General features: G+C 39.6%; 16 non-coding genes across 16 annotated transcripts; all 16 read right to left on the bottom strand.

The window, feature by feature from the left end:
- Nucleotides 1–1,549: 1,549 nt before the first annotated feature.
- Nucleotides 1,550–1,622, bottom strand: TRNAR-UCG (transfer RNA arginine (anticodon UCG)). The gene has a single exon. It is a non-coding gene; the product is annotated as a tRNA-Arg (tRNA).
- Nucleotides 1,623–3,129: 1,507 nt separating this feature from the next.
- Nucleotides 3,130–3,202, bottom strand: TRNAR-UCG (transfer RNA arginine (anticodon UCG)). The gene has a single exon. It is a non-coding gene; the product is annotated as a tRNA-Arg (tRNA).
- Nucleotides 3,203–3,846: 644 nt separating this feature from the next.
- TRNAR-CCU (transfer RNA arginine (anticodon CCU)) lies at nt 3,847–3,919 on the bottom strand. The gene has a single exon. It is a non-coding gene; the product is annotated as a tRNA-Arg (tRNA).
- Nucleotides 3,920–4,723: 804 nt separating this feature from the next.
- On the bottom strand, nt 4,724–4,796 carry TRNAR-UCG (transfer RNA arginine (anticodon UCG)). The gene has a single exon. It is a non-coding gene; the product is annotated as a tRNA-Arg (tRNA).
- A 644-nt stretch (nt 4,797–5,440) lies between these two features.
- On the bottom strand, nt 5,441–5,513 carry TRNAR-CCU (transfer RNA arginine (anticodon CCU)). Its single transcript has one exon. It is a non-coding gene; the product is annotated as a tRNA-Arg (tRNA).
- Nucleotides 5,514–6,317: 804 nt separating this feature from the next.
- Nucleotides 6,318–6,390, bottom strand: TRNAR-UCG (transfer RNA arginine (anticodon UCG)). The gene has a single exon. It is a non-coding gene; the product is annotated as a tRNA-Arg (tRNA).
- A 644-nt stretch (nt 6,391–7,034) lies between these two features.
- TRNAR-CCU (transfer RNA arginine (anticodon CCU)) lies at nt 7,035–7,107 on the bottom strand. The gene has a single exon. It is a non-coding gene; the product is annotated as a tRNA-Arg (tRNA).
- Nucleotides 7,108–7,911: 804 nt separating this feature from the next.
- TRNAR-UCG (transfer RNA arginine (anticodon UCG)) lies at nt 7,912–7,984 on the bottom strand. Its single transcript has one exon. It is a non-coding gene; the product is annotated as a tRNA-Arg (tRNA).
- Nucleotides 7,985–8,628: 644 nt separating this feature from the next.
- Nucleotides 8,629–8,701, bottom strand: TRNAR-CCU (transfer RNA arginine (anticodon CCU)). The gene has a single exon. It is a non-coding gene; the product is annotated as a tRNA-Arg (tRNA).
- A 1,521-nt stretch (nt 8,702–10,222) lies between these two features.
- TRNAR-CCU (transfer RNA arginine (anticodon CCU)) lies at nt 10,223–10,295 on the bottom strand. Its single transcript has one exon. It is a non-coding gene; the product is annotated as a tRNA-Arg (tRNA).
- An 804-nt stretch (nt 10,296–11,099) lies between these two features.
- Nucleotides 11,100–11,172, bottom strand: TRNAR-UCG (transfer RNA arginine (anticodon UCG)). The gene has a single exon. It is a non-coding gene; the product is annotated as a tRNA-Arg (tRNA).
- Nucleotides 11,173–11,739: 567 nt separating this feature from the next.
- TRNAR-CCU (transfer RNA arginine (anticodon CCU)) lies at nt 11,740–11,812 on the bottom strand. The gene has a single exon. It is a non-coding gene; the product is annotated as a tRNA-Arg (tRNA).
- Nucleotides 11,813–12,615: 803 nt separating this feature from the next.
- On the bottom strand, nt 12,616–12,688 carry TRNAR-UCG (transfer RNA arginine (anticodon UCG)). The gene has a single exon. It is a non-coding gene; the product is annotated as a tRNA-Arg (tRNA).
- Nucleotides 12,689–13,332: 644 nt separating this feature from the next.
- On the bottom strand, nt 13,333–13,405 carry TRNAR-CCU (transfer RNA arginine (anticodon CCU)). Its single transcript has one exon. It is a non-coding gene; the product is annotated as a tRNA-Arg (tRNA).
- A 2,397-nt stretch (nt 13,406–15,802) lies between these two features.
- On the bottom strand, nt 15,803–15,875 carry TRNAR-UCG (transfer RNA arginine (anticodon UCG)). Its single transcript has one exon. It is a non-coding gene; the product is annotated as a tRNA-Arg (tRNA).
- A 643-nt stretch (nt 15,876–16,518) lies between these two features.
- Nucleotides 16,519–16,591, bottom strand: TRNAR-CCU (transfer RNA arginine (anticodon CCU)). Its single transcript has one exon. It is a non-coding gene; the product is annotated as a tRNA-Arg (tRNA).
- Nucleotides 16,592–17,164: the final 573 nt, after the last annotated feature.

A 17,164-nucleotide genomic window follows, 5' to 3' on the forward strand; every position in this document is an offset into this window, starting at 1 on the left:
TGGTGTTATGTTATTCTGTCGCAGTCTTTCCTTTCTCCAATAAAGCGCCGGGACACAATTTTTGAGTAGCCGAGCGCTATATAAAAGAATAAATACCATAACATAGTTATTTAGGTTTACATCCCATTGTGTTTTTTCAGCTCCTTTCAATTAAAGCACTCTTTTAGAATCGATATAATGAGAATGTCACCAGTACTATAAGCTTTTGTTTTCTTTTTTGCATTTAAACCTCTTTCTTCATGAGATTAAAGCTCAGTTGTATGCTTTACATAGCTCTGGATATTTCCAGAAGTGGAGAGAAACTGTTTTGACAGTAGTACAAACTGCTCCTTTCTGGATATGCCAATTTACACACGCTCAAAGGTTGTATATGTTTCATGAATCCTGACTTGCCCTATTCAAGTGGCTGAAAGCCTGTCACCACCTCTAGAAACAACAGTTACACCAATCCAATTCAAATCATTTTTTCCAAAGGAATATCTTCTGCCGGGTCAAAGTTGCATCTGACAAAGATAGGTGTTTAAAAATCTACTTTGTAGTTTCAGAACACCAACATGACCCCGAAGAGTACAGAAGTAAAATGGTACCATTTCAAAGTTCCTAATACCTCATAAGCTTCTGAGCGGAAGCATGTAATAAATATATAAATTGTTCTGGAAAAGTAAGAGTGGATATTGGTTTTCATCTCAGATGGGACTCAAACCCACAATCCCTGGCTTAAGAAGCCAGTGTCTTATCCATTAGGCCACTGAGGGACAGATAAACACTGCAGTCTAGAGGCATTATTTAAATGTATTCAATCATCAAACACTGGTGTCTGTACACAGGACATTTCTCAGTTATCTCCATAAGTAAACTTCCCATTTTCATCCTCTTCCATCCCCGACTTTAACACTCTGTTCTGTGCTATAATGGAGGCTCTGCATTCCGAGCAAGTGGAGAGAAATTGGAGGAGAACCACTTTCGACTCAACACTTCTTCTTTCCTGGATGCTTTTCTCAATAAACTGGGCTTTGACAGTGGTATCAAGCTGTCCTTGTCTTCAGCAGGACACAGAAACAGGCACCAAGTCTCGTAACCAAGTTCAACCACACTCTGCAACTTAATAGACCAATGCTTTACAAATTAGCCAACTGTGTCATCAGCAAAGGCAGCCAATGTGCCAATCCTTTATAATTCTTCTGTAGTACTTTTCTTTCTCGTAGGCAAAATTAGCACTTTAACTGCACAAATCATACAGATTTTACACTTGAAGCACTCCATGAACACACACCTTGCATTTCATCTACACACCCTTAAGCTAAAAACCCATTCTGTCAAGTCAAAATTCTGCAACCCTATTACATATTCAGTGCGTGTACATAGAAGCACTTCTTAATGCCACTAACATGGACAAGATTTTAGGCTGAAGATGCAATCTAAATGACTGTGCAGTATGTACTCCACTTCATGAATAATTAGGAATGAGAACATGATGGCTATTAGAGTATTGGAAGAGCCTGCTTCCATTCTGAATGGAATGCTGAGTTGTGTGACCATTGGCAAAAACCGACCACGAAGGGACTCGAACCCTCAATCTTCTGATCCGAAGTCAGACCCCTTATCCATTAGGCCACGCGGTCTTATGTCTTGCTGTGCTTATTTTTATAATGTAGGTGGTATGCAAGGATGGGAAATATGATATTGATAGTTATTTCGGTTTACATCCCATTGTGTTTTTTCAGCTCCTTTCAATTAAAGCACTCTTTTGGAATCAATATAATGAGAATGTCACCAGTACGATAAGCTTTTGTTTTCTTTTTTGCATTTAAACCTCTTTCTTCATGAGATTAAAGCTCAGTTGTATGCTTGACATAGCTCTGGATATTTCCAGACGTGGAGAGAAACTGTTTTGACAGTAGTACAAACTGCTCCTTTCTGGATATGCCAATTTACACACACTCAAAGGTTGTATACGTTTCATGAATCCTGACTTGCCCTATTCAAGTAGCTGAAAGCCTCTCACCACCTCTAGAAACAACAGTTACACCAATCCAACTCAAATCATTTTTTCCAAAGGAATATCTTCTGCCGGGTCAAAGTTGCATCTGACAAAGATAGGTGTTTAAAAATCTACTTTGTAGTTCCAGAACACCAACATGACCCTGAAGAGTACAGAAGTAAAGTGGTACCATTTCAAAGTTCCTAATACCTCATAAGCTTCTGAGCGGAAGCATGTAATAAATATATCAATTTTTCTGGAAAAGTAAGAGTGGATATTGGTTTTCACCTCAGAAGGGACTCAAACCCAACATCCCTGGCTTAGGAGGCCAGTGCCTTATCCATTAGGCCACTGAGGCACAGATAAACACTAGCATTCTAGAGGCATTATTTAAATGTATTCAATCGTCTGCACACAGGACATTTCTCATTTCTCTCCATAAGTAAACTTCCCATTTTCATCCTCTCCCATCCCCGACTTTAACACTCTGTTCTGTGCTATAATGGAGGCTCTTCATTTCGAGCAAGTGGAGAGAAATTGGAGGAGAACCACTTTCGACTCAACACTTCTTCTTTCCTGGATGCTTTTCTCAATAAACTGGGCTTTGACAGTGGTATCAAGCCGTCCTTGTCTTCAGCAGGACACAGAAACAGGCACCAAGTCTCCTAACCAAGTTCAACCGCACTCTGCAACTTAATAGACCAATGCTTTACAAATTAGCCAACTGTGTCATCAGCAAAGGCAGCCAATGTGCCAATCCTTTATAATTCTTCTGTAGTACTTTTCTTTCTCGTAGGCAAAATTAGCACTTTAACTGCACAAATCATACAGACTTTACACTTGAAGCACTCCATGAACACATACTTACACACCTTGCATTTCATCTACACACCCTTAAGCTAAAAACCCATTCTGTCAAGTCAAAATTCTGCAACCCTATTACATATTCAGTGCGTGTACATAGAAGCACTTCTTAATGCCACTAACATGAACAAGATTTTAGGCTGAAGATGCTATCTAAATGACTGTGCAGTATGTACTCCACTTCATGAATATTTAGGAATGAGAACATGATGGCTATAAGAGTATTGGAAGAGCCTGCTTCCATTCTGAATGGAAATCTGAGTTGTGTGTCCATTGGCAAAAACCGACCACGAAGGGACTCGAACCCTCAATCTTCTGATTCGAAGTCAGACACCTTATCCATTAGGCCACGCGGTCATATGTCCTGCTGTGCTTAATTTTATAATGTAGGTAGTATCCAAGGATGGGAAATATGATATTGATAGTTATTTAGGTTTACATCCCATTGTGTTTTTTCAGCTCCTTTCAATTAAAGCACTCTTTTGGAATCTATATAATGAGAATGTCACCAGTACGATAAGCTTTTGTTTTCTTTTTTGCATTTAAACCTCTTTCTTCATGAGATTAAAGCTCAGTTGTATGCTTTACATAGCTCTGGATATTTCCAGAAGTGGAGAGAAACTGTTTTGACAGTAGTACAAACTGCTCCTTTCTGGAAATGCCAATTTACACACGCTCAAAGGTTGTATACGTTTCATGAATCCTGCCTTGCCCTATTCAAGTAGCTGAAAGCCTGTCACCACCTCTAGAAACAACAGTTACACCAATCCAATTCAAATCATTTTTTCCAAAGGAATATCTTCTGCCGGGTCAAAGTTACATCTGACAAAGATAGGTGTTTAAAAATCTACTTTGTAGTTTCAGAACACCAACATGACCCTGAAGAGTACAGAAGTAAAATGGTACCATTTCAAAGTTCCTAATACCTCATAAGCTTCTGAGCGGAAGCATGTTATAAATATATAAATTTTTCTGGAAAAGTAAGAGCGGATATTGGTTTTCACCTCAGATGGGACTCGAACCCACAATCCCTGGCTTAGGAGGCCAGTGCCTTATCCATTAGGCCACTAAGGCACAGATAAACACTTGCAGTCTAGAGGCATTATTTAAATGTATTCAATCGTCAAACACTGGTGTCTGCACACAGGACATTTCTCAGTTCTCTCCATAAGTAAACTTCCCATTTTCATCCTCTTCCATCCCCGACTTTAACACTCTGTTCTGTGCTATAATGGAGGCTCTGCATTTCGAGCAAGTGGAGAGAAATTGGAGGAGAACCACTTTCGACTCAACACTTCTTCTTTCCTGGATGCTTTTCTCAATAAACTGGGCTTTGACAGTGGTATCAAGCCGTCCTTGTCTTCAGCAGGACACAGAAACAGGCACCAAGTCTCCTAACCAAGTTCAACCACACTCTGCAACTTAATAGACCAATGCTTTACAAATTAGCCAACTGTGTCATCAGCAAAGGCAGCCAATGTGCCAATCCTTTATAATTCTTCTGTAGTACTTTTCTTTCACATAGGCAAAATTAGCACTTTAACTGCACAAATCATACAGATTTTTAAACTTGAAGCACTCCATGAACACATACTTACACACCTTGCATTTCATCTACACACCCTTAAGCTAAAAACCCATTCTGTCAAGTCAAAATTCTGCAACCCTATTACATATTCCGTGCGTGTACATAGAAGCACTTCATAATGCCACTAACATGAACAAGATTTTAGGCTGAAGATGCAATCTAAATGACTGTGCAGTATGTACTCCACTTCATGAATATTTAGGAATGAGAACATGATGGCTATAAGAGTATTGGAAGAGCCTGCTTCCATTCTGAATGGAAATCTGAGTTGTGTGACCATTGGCAAAAACCGACCACGAAGGGACTCGAACCCTCAATCTTCTGATCCGAAGTCAGACGCCTTATCCATTAGGCCACGCGGTCATATGTCCTGCTGTGCTTATTTTTATAATGTAGGTGGTATGCAAGGATGGGAAATATGATATTGATAGTTATTTAGGTTTACATCCCATTGTGTGTTTTCAGCTCCTTTCAATTAAAGCACTCTTTTGGAATCTATATAATGAAAATGTCTCCAGTACGATAAGCTTTTGTTTTCTTTTTTGCATTAAAACCTCTTTCTTCATGAGAATAAAGCTCAGTTGTATGCTTTACATAGCTCTGGATATTTCTAGAGGTGGAGAGAAACTGTTTTGACAGTAGTAAAAACAGCTCCTTTCTGGATATGCCAATTTACACACGCTCAAAGGTTGTATACGTTTCATGAATCCTGACTTGCCCTATTCAAGTAGCTGAAAGCCTGTCACCACCTCTAGAAACAACAGTTACACCAATCCAATTCAAATATTTTTTTCCAAAGGAATATCTTCTGCCGGGTCAAAGTTGCATCTGACAAAGATAGGTGTTTAAAAATCTACTTTGTAGTTTCAGAACACCAACATGACTCTGAAGAGTACAGAAGTAAAATGGTACAATTTCAAAGTTCCTAATACCACATAAGCTTCTGAGCGGAAGCATGTAATAAACATATAAATTTTTCTGGAAAAGTAAGAGTGGATATTGGTTTTCACCTCAGATGGGACTCGAACCCACAATCCCTGGCTTAGGAGGCCAGTGCCTTATCCATTAGGCCACTGAGGCACAGATAAACAGTTGCAGTCTAGAGGCATTATTTAAATGTATTCAATCGTCAAATAGTGGTGTCTGCACACAGGACATTTCTCAGTTCTCTCCATAAGTAAACTTCCCATTTTCATCCTCTTCCATCCCCGACTTTAACACTCTTTTCTGTGCTATAATGGAGGCTCTGCATTTCGCGCAAGTGGAGAGAAATTGGAGGAGAACCACTTTCGACTCAACACTTCTTCTTTCCTGGATGCTTTTCTCAATAAACAGGGCTTTGACAGTGGTATCAAGCCGTCCTTGTCTTCAGCAGGACACAGAAACAGGCACCAAGTCTCCTAACCAAGTTCAACCACACTCTGCAACTTAATAGACCAATGCTTCACAAATTAGCCAACTGTGTCATCAGCAAAGGCAGCCAATGTGCCAATCCTTTATAATTCTTCTGTAGTACTTCTCTTTCTCGTAGGCAAAATTAGCACTTTAACTGCACAAATCATACAGATTTTTACACTTGAAGCACTCCATGAACACATACCTACACACCTTGCATTTCATCTACACACCCTTAAGCTAAAAACCCATTCTGTCAAGTCAAAATTCTGCAACCCTATTACATATTCCGTGCGTGTACATAGAAGCACTTCTTAATGCCACTAACATGAACAAGATTTTAGGCTGAAGATGCAATCTAAATGACTGTGCAGTATGTACTCCACTTCATGAATAATTAGGAATGAGAACATGATGGCTATAAGAGTATTGGAAGAGCCTGCTTCCATTCTGAACGGAAAGCTGAGTTGTGTGTCCATTGGCAAAAACCGACCACGAAGGGACTCGAACCCTCAATCTTCTGATCCGAAGTCAGACACCTTATCCATTAGGCCACGCGGTCATATGTCCTGCTGTGCTTATTTTTATAATGTAGGTGGTATACAAGGATGGGAAATATGATATTGATAGTTATTTAGGTTTACATCCCATTGTGTTTTTTCAGCTCCTTTCAATTAAAGCTCTCTTTTGGAATCTATATAATGAGAATGTCACCAGTACGATCAGCTTTTGTTTTCTTTTTTGCATTTAAATCTCTTTCTTCATGAGATTAAAGCTCAGTTGTGTGCTTTACATAGCTCTGGATATTTCCAGAAGTGGAGAGAAACTGTTTTGACAGTAGTACAAACTGCTCCTTTCTGGATATGCCAATTTACACACGCTCAAAGGTTGTATACGTTTCATGAATCCTGCCTTGCCCTATTCAAGTAGCTGAAAGCCTGTCACCACCTCTAGAAACAACAGTTACACCAATCCAATTCAGATCATTTTTTCCAAAGGAATATCTTCTGCCGGGTCAAAGTTGCATCTGACAAAGATAGGTGTTTAAAAATCTACTTTGTAGTTTCAGAACACCAACATGAGTCCGGAGAGTACAGAAGTAAAATGGTACCATTTCAAAGTTCCTAATACCTCATAAGCTTCTGAGCGGAAGCATGTAATAAATATATAAATTTTTCTAGAAAAGTAATAGTGGATATTGGTTTTCACCTCAGATGGGACTCGAACCCACAATCCCTGGCTTAGGAGGCCAGTGCCTTATCCATTAGGCCACTGAGGCACAGATAAACACTTGCAGTCTAGAGGCATTATTTAAATGTATTCAATCGTCAAACACTGGTTTTCTGCACACAGGACATTTCTCAGTTCTCTCCATAAGTAAACTTCCCATTTTCATCTTCTTCCATCCCCGACTTTAACACTCTGTTCTGTGCTATAATGGAGGCTCTGCATTTCGAGCAAGTGGAGAGAAATTGGAGGAGAACCACTTTCGACTCAACACTTCTTCTTTCCTGGATGCTTTTCTCAATAAACTAGGCTTTGACAGTGGTATCAAGCCGTCCTTGTCTTCAGCAGGACACAGAAACAGGCACCAAGTCTCCTAACCAAGTTCAACCACACTCTGCAACTTAATAGACCAATGCTTTACAAATTAGCCAACTGTGTCATCAGCAAAGGCAGCCAATGTGCCAATCCTTTATAATTTTTCTGTAGTACTTCTCTTTCTCGTAGGCTAAATTAGCACTTTAACTGCACAAATCGTACAGATTTTACACTTGAAGCACTCCATGAACACATACTTACACACCTTGCATTTCATCTACACACCCTTAAGCTAAAAACCCATTCTGTCAAGTCCAAATTCTGCAACCCTATTACATATTCAGTGCGTGTACATAGAAGCACTTCTTAATGCCACTAACATGAACAAGATTTTAGGCTGAAGATGCAATCTAAATGACTGTGCAGTATGTACTCCACTTCATGAATAATTAGGAATGAGAACATGATGGCTATAAGAGTATTGGAAGAGCCTGCTTCCATTCTGAACGGAAAGCTGAGTTGTGTGTCCATTGGCAAAAACCGACCACGAAGGGACTCGAACCCTCAATCTTCTGATCCGAAGTCAGACACCTTATCCATTAGGCCACGCGGTCATATGTCCTGCTGTGCTTATTTTTATAATGTAGGTGGTATACAAGGATGGGAAATATGATATTGATAGTTATTTAGGTTTACATCCCATTGTGTTTTTTCAGCTCCTTTCAATTAAAGCTCTCTTTTGGAATCTATATAATGAGAATGTCACCAGTACGATAAGCTTTTGTTTTCTTTTTTGCATTTAAACCTCTTTCTTCATGAGATTAAAGCTCAGTTGTATGCTTTACATAGCTCTGGATATTTCCAGAAGTGGAGAGAAACTGTTTTGACAGTAGTACAAACTGCTCCTTTCTGGATATGCCAATTTACACACGCTCAAAGGTTGTATACGTTTCATGAATCCTGCCTTGCCCTATTCAAGTAGCTGAAAGCCTGTCACCACCTCTAGAAACAACAGTTACACCAATCCAATTCAGATCATTTTTTCCAAAGGAATATCTTCTGCCGGGTCAAAGTTGCATCTGACAAAGATAGGTGTTTAAAAATCTACTTTGTAGTTTCAGAACACCAACATGAGTCCGGAGAGTACAGAAGTAAAATGGTACCATTTCAAAGTTCCTAATACCTCATAACCTTCTGAGCGGAAGCATGTAATAAATATATACATTTTTCAAGAAAAGTAATACTGGATATTGGTTTTCACCTCAGATGGGACTCGAACCCACAATCCCTGGCTTAGGAGGCCAGTGCCTTATCCATTAGGCCACTGAGGCACAGATGAACACTTGCAGTCTAGAGGCATTATTTAAATGTATTCAATCGTCAAACACTGGTGTCTGCACACAGGACATTTCTCAGTTCTCTCCATAAGTAAACTTCCCATTTTCATCCTCTTCCATCCCCGACTTTAACACTCTGTTCTGTGCTATAATGGAGGCTCTGCATTTCGCGCCAGTGGAGAGAAATTGGAGGAGAACCACTTTCGACTCAACACTTCTTCTTTCCTGGATGCTTTTCTCAATAAACTGGGCTTTGACAGTGGTATCAAGCCGTCCTTGTCTTCAGCAGGACACAGAAACAGGCACCAAGTCTGCTAACCAAGTTCAACCACACTCTGCAACTTAATAGACCAATGCTTTCCAAATTAGCCAACTGTGTCATCAGCAAAGGCAGCCAATGTGCAAAACCTTTATAATTCTTCTGTAGTACTTTTCTTTCTCGTAGGCAAAATTAGCACTTTAACTGCACAAATCATACAGATTTTTACACTTGAAGCACTCCATGAACACATACTTACACACCTTGCATTTCATCTACACACCCTTAAGCTAAAAACCCATTCTGTCAAGTCAAAATTCTGCAACCCTATTACATATTCAGTGCGTGTACATAGAAGCACTTCTTAATGCCACAAACATGGACAAGATTTTAGGCTGAAGATGCAATCTAAATGACTGTGCAGTATGTACTCCACTTCATGAATAATTAGGAATGAGAAAATGATGGCTATAAGAGTATTGGAAGAGCCTTCTTCCATTCTGAATGGAAAGCTGAGTTGTGTGACCATTGGCAAAAACCGACCACGAAGGGACTCGTACCCTCAATCTTCTGATCCGAAGTCAGACACCTTATCCATTAGGCCGCGCGGTCATATGTCCTGCTCTGCTTATTTTTATAATGTAGGTGGTATGCAAGGATGGGAAATATGATATTGATAGTTATTTAGGTTTACATCCCATTGTGTTTTTTCAGCTCCTTTCAATTAAAGCACTCTTTTGGAATCTATATAATGAGAATGTCACCAGTACGATAAGCTTTTGTTTTCTTTTTTGCATTTAAACCTCTTTCTTCATGAGATTAAAGCTCAGTTGTATGCTTTACATAGCTCTGGATTTTTCCAAAAGGGTAGAGAAATTGTTTAGACAGTAGTACAAACTGCTCCTTTCTGGATATGCCAATTTACACACGCTCAAAGGTTGTATACGTTTCATGAATCCTGACTTGCCCTATTCAAGTAGCTGAAAGCCTGTCACCACCTCTAGAAACAACAGTTACACCAATCCAATTCAAATCATTTTTTCCAAAGGAATATCTTCTGACGGGTCAAAGATGTATCCGACAAAGATAGGTGTTTAAAAATCTACTTTGTAGTTTCAGAACATCAACATGACCCTGAAGAGTACAGAAGTAAAATGGTACCATTTCAAAGTTCCTAATACCTCATAAGCTTCTGAGCGGAAGCATGTAATAAATATATACATTTTTCTAGAAAAGTAATAGTGGATATTGGTTTTCACCTCAGATGGGACTCGAACCCACAATCCCTGGCTTAGGCGGCCAGTGCCTTATCCATTAGGCCACTGAGGCACAGATGAACACTTGCACGCTAGAGGCATTATATAAATGTATTCAATCGTCAAACACTGGTGTCTGCACACAGGACATTTCTCAGTTCTCTCCATAAGTAAACTTCCCATTTTCATCCTCTTCCATCCCCGACTTTAACACTCTGTTCTGTGCTATAATGGAGGCTCTGCATTTTGAGCAAGAGGAGAGAAATTGGAGGAGAACCACTTTCGACTCAACACTTCTTCTTTCCTGGATGCTTTTCTCAATAAACTGGGCTTTGACAGTGGTATCAAGCCGTCCTTGTCTTCAGCAGGACACAGAAACAGGCACCAAGTCTCCTAACCAAGTTCAACCACACTCTGCAACTTAATAGACCAATGCTTTACAAATTAGCCAACTGTGTCATCAGCAAAGGCAGCCAATGTGCCAATCCTTTATAATTCTTCTGTAGTACTTTTCTTTCTCATAGGCAAAATTAGCACTTTAACTGCACAAATCATACAGATTTTTACACTTGAAGCACTCCATGAACACATACTTACACACCTTGCATTTCATCTACACACCCTTAAGCTAAAAACCCATTCTGTCAAGTCAAAATTCTGCAACCCTATTACATATTCAGTGCGTGTACATAGAAGCACTTCTCAATGCCACTAACATGGACAAGATTTTAGGCTGAAGATGCAATCTAAATGACTGTGCAGTATGTACTCCACTGCATGAATAATTAGGAATGAGAACATGATGGCTATAAGAGTATTGGAAGAGCCTGCTTCCATTCTGAACGGAAAGCTGAGTTGTGTGTCCATTGGTTAAAACCGACCACGAAGGGACTCGAACCCTCAATCTTCTGATCCGAAGTCAGACACCTTATCCATTAGGCCACGCGGTCATTGGTCCTGCTGTGCTTATTTTTATAATGTAGGTAGTATGCAAGGATGGGAATAATGATATTGATAGTTATTTAGGTTTACATCCCATTGTGTTTTTTCAGCTCCTTTCAATTAAAACACTCTTTTGGAATCTATATAATGAGAATGTCACCAGTACGATAAGCTTTTGTTTTCTTTTTTGCATTTAAACCTCTTTCTTCATGAGATTAAAGCTCAGTTGTATGCTTTACATAGCTCTGGATATTTCCAGAAGTGGAGAGAAACTGTTTTGACAGTAGTACAAACTGCTCCTTTCTGGATATGCCAATTTACACACGCTCAAAGGTTGTATACGTTTCATGAATCCTGCCTTGCCCTATTCAAGTAGCTGAAAGCCTGTCACCACCTCTAGAAACAACAGTTACACCAATCCAATTCAAATCATTGTTTCCAAAGGAATATCTTCTGCCGGGTCAAAAAGTAAAATGGTACCATTTCAAAGTTCCTAATACCACATAAGCTTCTGAGCGGAAGCATGTAATAAATATATCAATTTTTCTGGAAAAGTAAGACTGGATATTGGTTTTCACCTCAGATGGGACTCAAACCCACAATCCCTGGCTTAGGAGGCCAGTGCCTTATCCATTAGGCCACTGAGGCACAGATAAACACTTGCAATCTAGAAACATTATTTAAATGTATTCAATCGTCAAACACTGGTGTCTGCACACAGGACATTTCTCAGTTCTCTCCATAAGTAAACTTCCCATTTTCATCCTCTTCCATCCCCGACTTTAACACTCTGTTCTGTGCTATAATGGACTCTCTGCATTTCGAGCAAGTGGAGAGAAATTGGAGGAGAACCCCTCTCGACTCAACACTTCTTCTTTCCTGAATGCTTTTCTCAATAAACTGGCCTTTGACAGTGGTATCAAGCCATCCTTGTCTTCAGCAGGACACATAAACAGGCACCAAGTCTCCTAACCAAGTTCAACCACACTCTGCAACTTAATAGACCAATGCTTCACAAATTAGCCAACTGTGTCATCAGCAAAGGCAGCCAATGTGCCAATCCTTTATAATTCTTCTGTAGTACTTCTCTTTCTCGTAGGCAAAATTAGCACTTTAACTGCACAAATCATACAGATTTTACACTTGAAGCACTCCATGAACACATACTTACACACCTTGCATTTCATCTACACACCCTTAAGCTAAAAACCCATTCTGTCAAGTCAAAATTCTGCAACCCTATTACATATTCAGTGCGTGTACATAGAAGCACTTCTTAATGCCACTAACATGGACAAGATTTTAGGCTGAAGATGCTATCTAAATGACTGTGCAGTATGTACTCCACTTCATGAATATTTAGGAATGAGAACATGATGGCTATAAGAGTATTGGAAGAGCCTGCTTCCATTCTGAATGGAAATCTGAGTTGTGTGTCCATTGGCAAAAACCGACCACGAAGGGACTCGAACCCTCAATCTTCTGATTCGAAGTCAGACACCTTATCCATTAGGCCACGCGGTCATATGTCCTGCTGTGCTTAATTTTATAATGTAGGTAGTATGCAAGGATGGGAAATATGATATTGATAGTTATTTAGGTTTACATCCCATTGTGTTTTTTCAGCTCCTTTCAATTAAAGCACTCTTTTTGAATCTATATAATGAGAATGTCACCAGTACGATAAGCTTTTGTTTTCTTTTTTGCATTTAAACCTCTTTCTTCATGAGATTAAAGCTCAGTTGTATGCTTTACATAGCTCTGGATATTTCCAGAAGTGGAGAGAAACTGTTTTGACAGTAGTACAAACTGCTCCTTTCTGGAAATGCCAATTTACACACGCTCAAAGGTTGTATACGTTTCATGAATCCTGCCTTGCCCTATTCAAGTAGCTGAAAGCCTGTCACCACCTCTAGAAACAACAGTTACACCAATCCAATTCAAATCATTTTTTCCAAAGGAATATCTTCTGCCGGGTCAAAGTTGCATCTGACAAAGATAGGTGTTTAAAAATCTACTTTGTAGTTTCAGAACACCAACATGACCCTGAAGAGTACAGAAGTAAAATGGTACCATTTCAAAGTTCCTAATACCTCATAAGCTTCTGAGCGGAAGCATGTTATAAATATATAAATTTTTCTGGAAAAGTAAGAGCGGATATTGGTTTTCACCTCAGATGGGACTCGAACCCACAATCCCTGGCTTAGGAGGCCAGTGCCTTATCCATTAGGCCACTAAGGCACAGATAAACACTTGCAGTCTAGAGGCATTATTTAAATGTATTCAATCGTCAAACACTGGTGTCTGCACACAGGACATTTCTCAGTTCTCTCCATAAGTAAACTTCCCATTTTCATCCTCTTCCATCCCCGACTTTAACACTCTGTTCTGTGCTATAATGGAGGCTCTGCATTTCGAGCAAGTGGAGAGAAATTGGAGGAGAACCACTTTCGACTCAACACTTCTTCTTTCCTGGATGCTTTTCTCAATAAACTGGGCTTTGACAGTGGTATCAAGCCGTCCTTGTCTTCAGCAGGACACAGAAAGAGGCACCAAGTCTCCTAACCAAGTTCAACCACACTCTGCAACTTAATATACCAATGCTTCACAAATTAGCCAACTGTGTCATCAGCAAAGGCAGCCAATGTGCCAGTCCTTTATAATTCTTCTGTAGTACTTTTCTTTCTCGTAGGCAAAATTAGCATTTTAACTGCACAAATCATACAGATTTTACACTTGAAGCACTCCATGAACACATACTTACACACCTTGCATTTCATCTACACACCCTTAAGCTAAAAACCCATTCTGTCAAGTCAAAATTCTGCAACCCTATTACATATTCCGTGCGTGTACATAGAAGCACTTCTTAATGCCACTAACATGAACAAGATTTTAGGCTGAAGATGCAATCTAAATGACTGTGCAGTATGTACTCCACTTCATGAATAATTAGGAATGAGAACATGATGGCTATAAGAGTATTGGAAGAGCCTGCTTCCATTCTGAATGGAAATCTGAGTTGTGTGACCATTGGCAAAAACCGACCACGAAGGGACTCGGACCCTCAATCTTCTGATCCAAAGTCAGACGCCTTATCCATTAGGCCACGCGGTCATATGTCCTGCTGTGCTTATTTTTATAATGTAGGTGGTATGCAAGGATGGGAAATATGATATTGATAGTTATTTAGGTTTACATCCCATTGTGTGTTTTCAGCTCCTTTCAATTAAAGCACTCTTTTGGAATCTATATAATGAAAATGTCTCCAGTACTATAAGCTTTTGTTTTCTTTTTTGCATTAAAACCTCTTTCTTCATGAGAATAAAGCTCAGCTGTATGCTTTACATAGCTCTGGATATTTCTAGAGGTGGAGAGAAACTGTTTTGACAGTAGTAAAAACTGCTCCTTTCTGGATATGCCAATTTACACACGCTCAAAGGTTGTATACGTTTCATGAATCCTGACTTGCCCTATTCAAGTAGCTGAAAGCCTGTCACCACCTCTAGAAACAACAGTTACACCAATCCAATTCAAATAATTTTTTCCAAAGGAATATCTTCTGCCGGGTCAAAGTTGCATCTGACAAAGATAGGTGTTTAAAAATCTACTTTGTAGTTTCAGAACACCAACATGACTCTGAAGAGTACAGAAGTAAAATGGTACCATTTCAAAGTTCCTAATACCACATAAGCTTCTGAGCGGAAGCATGTAATAAACATATAAATTTTTCTGGAAAAGTAAGAGTGGATATTGGTTTTCACCTCAGATGGGACTCGAACCCACAATCCCTGGCTTAGGCGGCTAGTGCCTTATCCATTAGGCCACTGAGGCACAGATAAACAGTTGCAGTCTAGAGGCATTATTTAAATGTATTCAATCGTCAAATAGTGGTGTCTGCACACAGGACATTTCTCAGTTCTCTCCATAAGTAAACTTCCCATTTTCATCCTCTTCCATCCCCGACTTTAACACTCTTTTCTGTGCTATAATGGAGGCTCTGCATTTCGCGCAAGTGGAGAGAAATTGGAGGAGAACCACTTTCGACTCAACACTTCTTCTTTCCTGGATGCTTTTCTCAATAAACTGGGCTTTGACAGTGGTATCAAGCCGTCCTTGTCTTCAGCAGGACACAGAAACAGGCACCAAGTCTCCTAACCAAGTTCAACCACACTCTGCAACTTAATAGACCAATGCTTTACAAATTAGCCAACTGTGTCATCAGCAAAGGCAGCCAATGTGCCAATCCTTTATAATTCTTCTGTAGTACTTTTCTTTCTCGTAGGCAAAATTAGCACTTTAACTGCACAAATCATACAGATTTTTACACTCGAAGCACTCCATGAACACATACTTACACACCTTGCATTTCATCTACACACCCTTAAGCTAAAAACCCATTCTGTCAAGTCAAAATTCTGCAACCCTATTACATATTCAGTGCGTGTACATAGAAGCACTTCTTAATGCCACTAACATGGACAAGATTTTAGGCTGAAGATGCAATCTAAATGATTGTGCAGTATGTACTCCACTTCATGAATAATTAGGAATGAGAACATGATGGCTATAAGAGTATTGGAAGAGCCTGCTTCCATTCTGAACGGAAAGCTGAGTTGTGTGTCCATTGGCAAAAACCGACCACGAAGGGACTCGAACCCTCAATCTTCTGATCCGAAGTCAGACACCTTATCCATCAGGCCACGCGGTCATATGTCCTGCTGTGCTTATTTTTATAATGTAGGTGGTATGCAAGGATGGGAAATAGATATTGATAGTTATTTAGGTTTACATCCCATTGTGTTTTTTCAGCTCCTTTCAATTAAAGCACTCTTTTGGAATCTATATAATGAGAATGTCACCAGTACGATAAGCTTTTGTTTTCTTTTTTTGCATTTAAACCTCTTTCTTCATGAGATTAAAGCTCAGTTGTATGCTTTACATAGCTCTGGATATTTCCAGAAGTGGAGAGAAACTGTTTTGACAGTAGTACAAACTGCTCCTTTCTGGATATGCCAATTTACACACGCTCAAAGGTTGTATACGTTTCATGAATCCTGCCTTGCCCTATTCAAGTAGCTGAAAGCCTGTTACCACCTCTAGAAACAACAGTTACACCAATCCAATTCAAATCATTTTTTCCAAAGGAATATCTTCTGCCGGGTCAAAGTTGCATCTGACAAAGATAGGTGTTTAAAAATCTACTTTGTAGTTTCAGAACACCAACATGAGTCCGGGGAGTACAGAAGTAAAATGGTACCATTTCAAAGTTCCTAATACCTCATAAGCTTCTGAGCGGAAGCATGTAATAAATATATACATTTTCAAGAAAAGTAATACTGGATATTGGTTTTCACCTCAGATGGGACTTGAACCCACAATCCCTGGCTTAGGAGGCCAGTGCCTTATCCATTAGGCCACTGAGGCACAGATACGCAGTTGCAGTCTAGAGGCATTATTTAAATGTATTCAATCGTCAAACAGTGGTGTCTGCACACAGGACATTTCTCAGTTCTCTCCATAAGTAAACTTCCCATTTTCATCCTCTTCCATCCCCGACTTTAACACTCTTTTCTGTGCTATAATGGAGGCTCTGCATTTCGCGCAAGTGGAGAGAAATTGGAGGAGAACCACTTTCGACTCAACACTTCTTCTTTCCTGGATGCTTTTCTCAATAAACTGGGCTTTGACAGTGGTATCAAGCCGTCCTTGTCTTCAGCAGGACACAGAAACAGGCACCAAGTCTCCTAACCAAGTTCAACCACACTCTGCAACTTAATAGACCAATGCTTCACAAATTAGCCAACTGTGTCATCAGCAAAGGCAGCCAATGAGCCAATACTTTATAATTCTTCTGTAGTACTTCTCTTTCTCGTAGGCAAAATTAGCACTTTAACTGCACAAATCATACAGATTTTACACTTGAAGCACTCCATGAACACATACTTACACACCTTGCATTTCATCTACACACCCTTAAGCTAAAAACCCATTCTGTCA

Source organism: Lissotriton vulgaris, chromosome 5, assembly GCF_964263255.1.
Source record: "Lissotriton vulgaris chromosome 5, aLisVul1.2, whole genome shotgun sequence".
NCBI lineage: Eukaryota > Metazoa > Chordata > Amphibia > Caudata > Salamandridae > Lissotriton > Lissotriton vulgaris.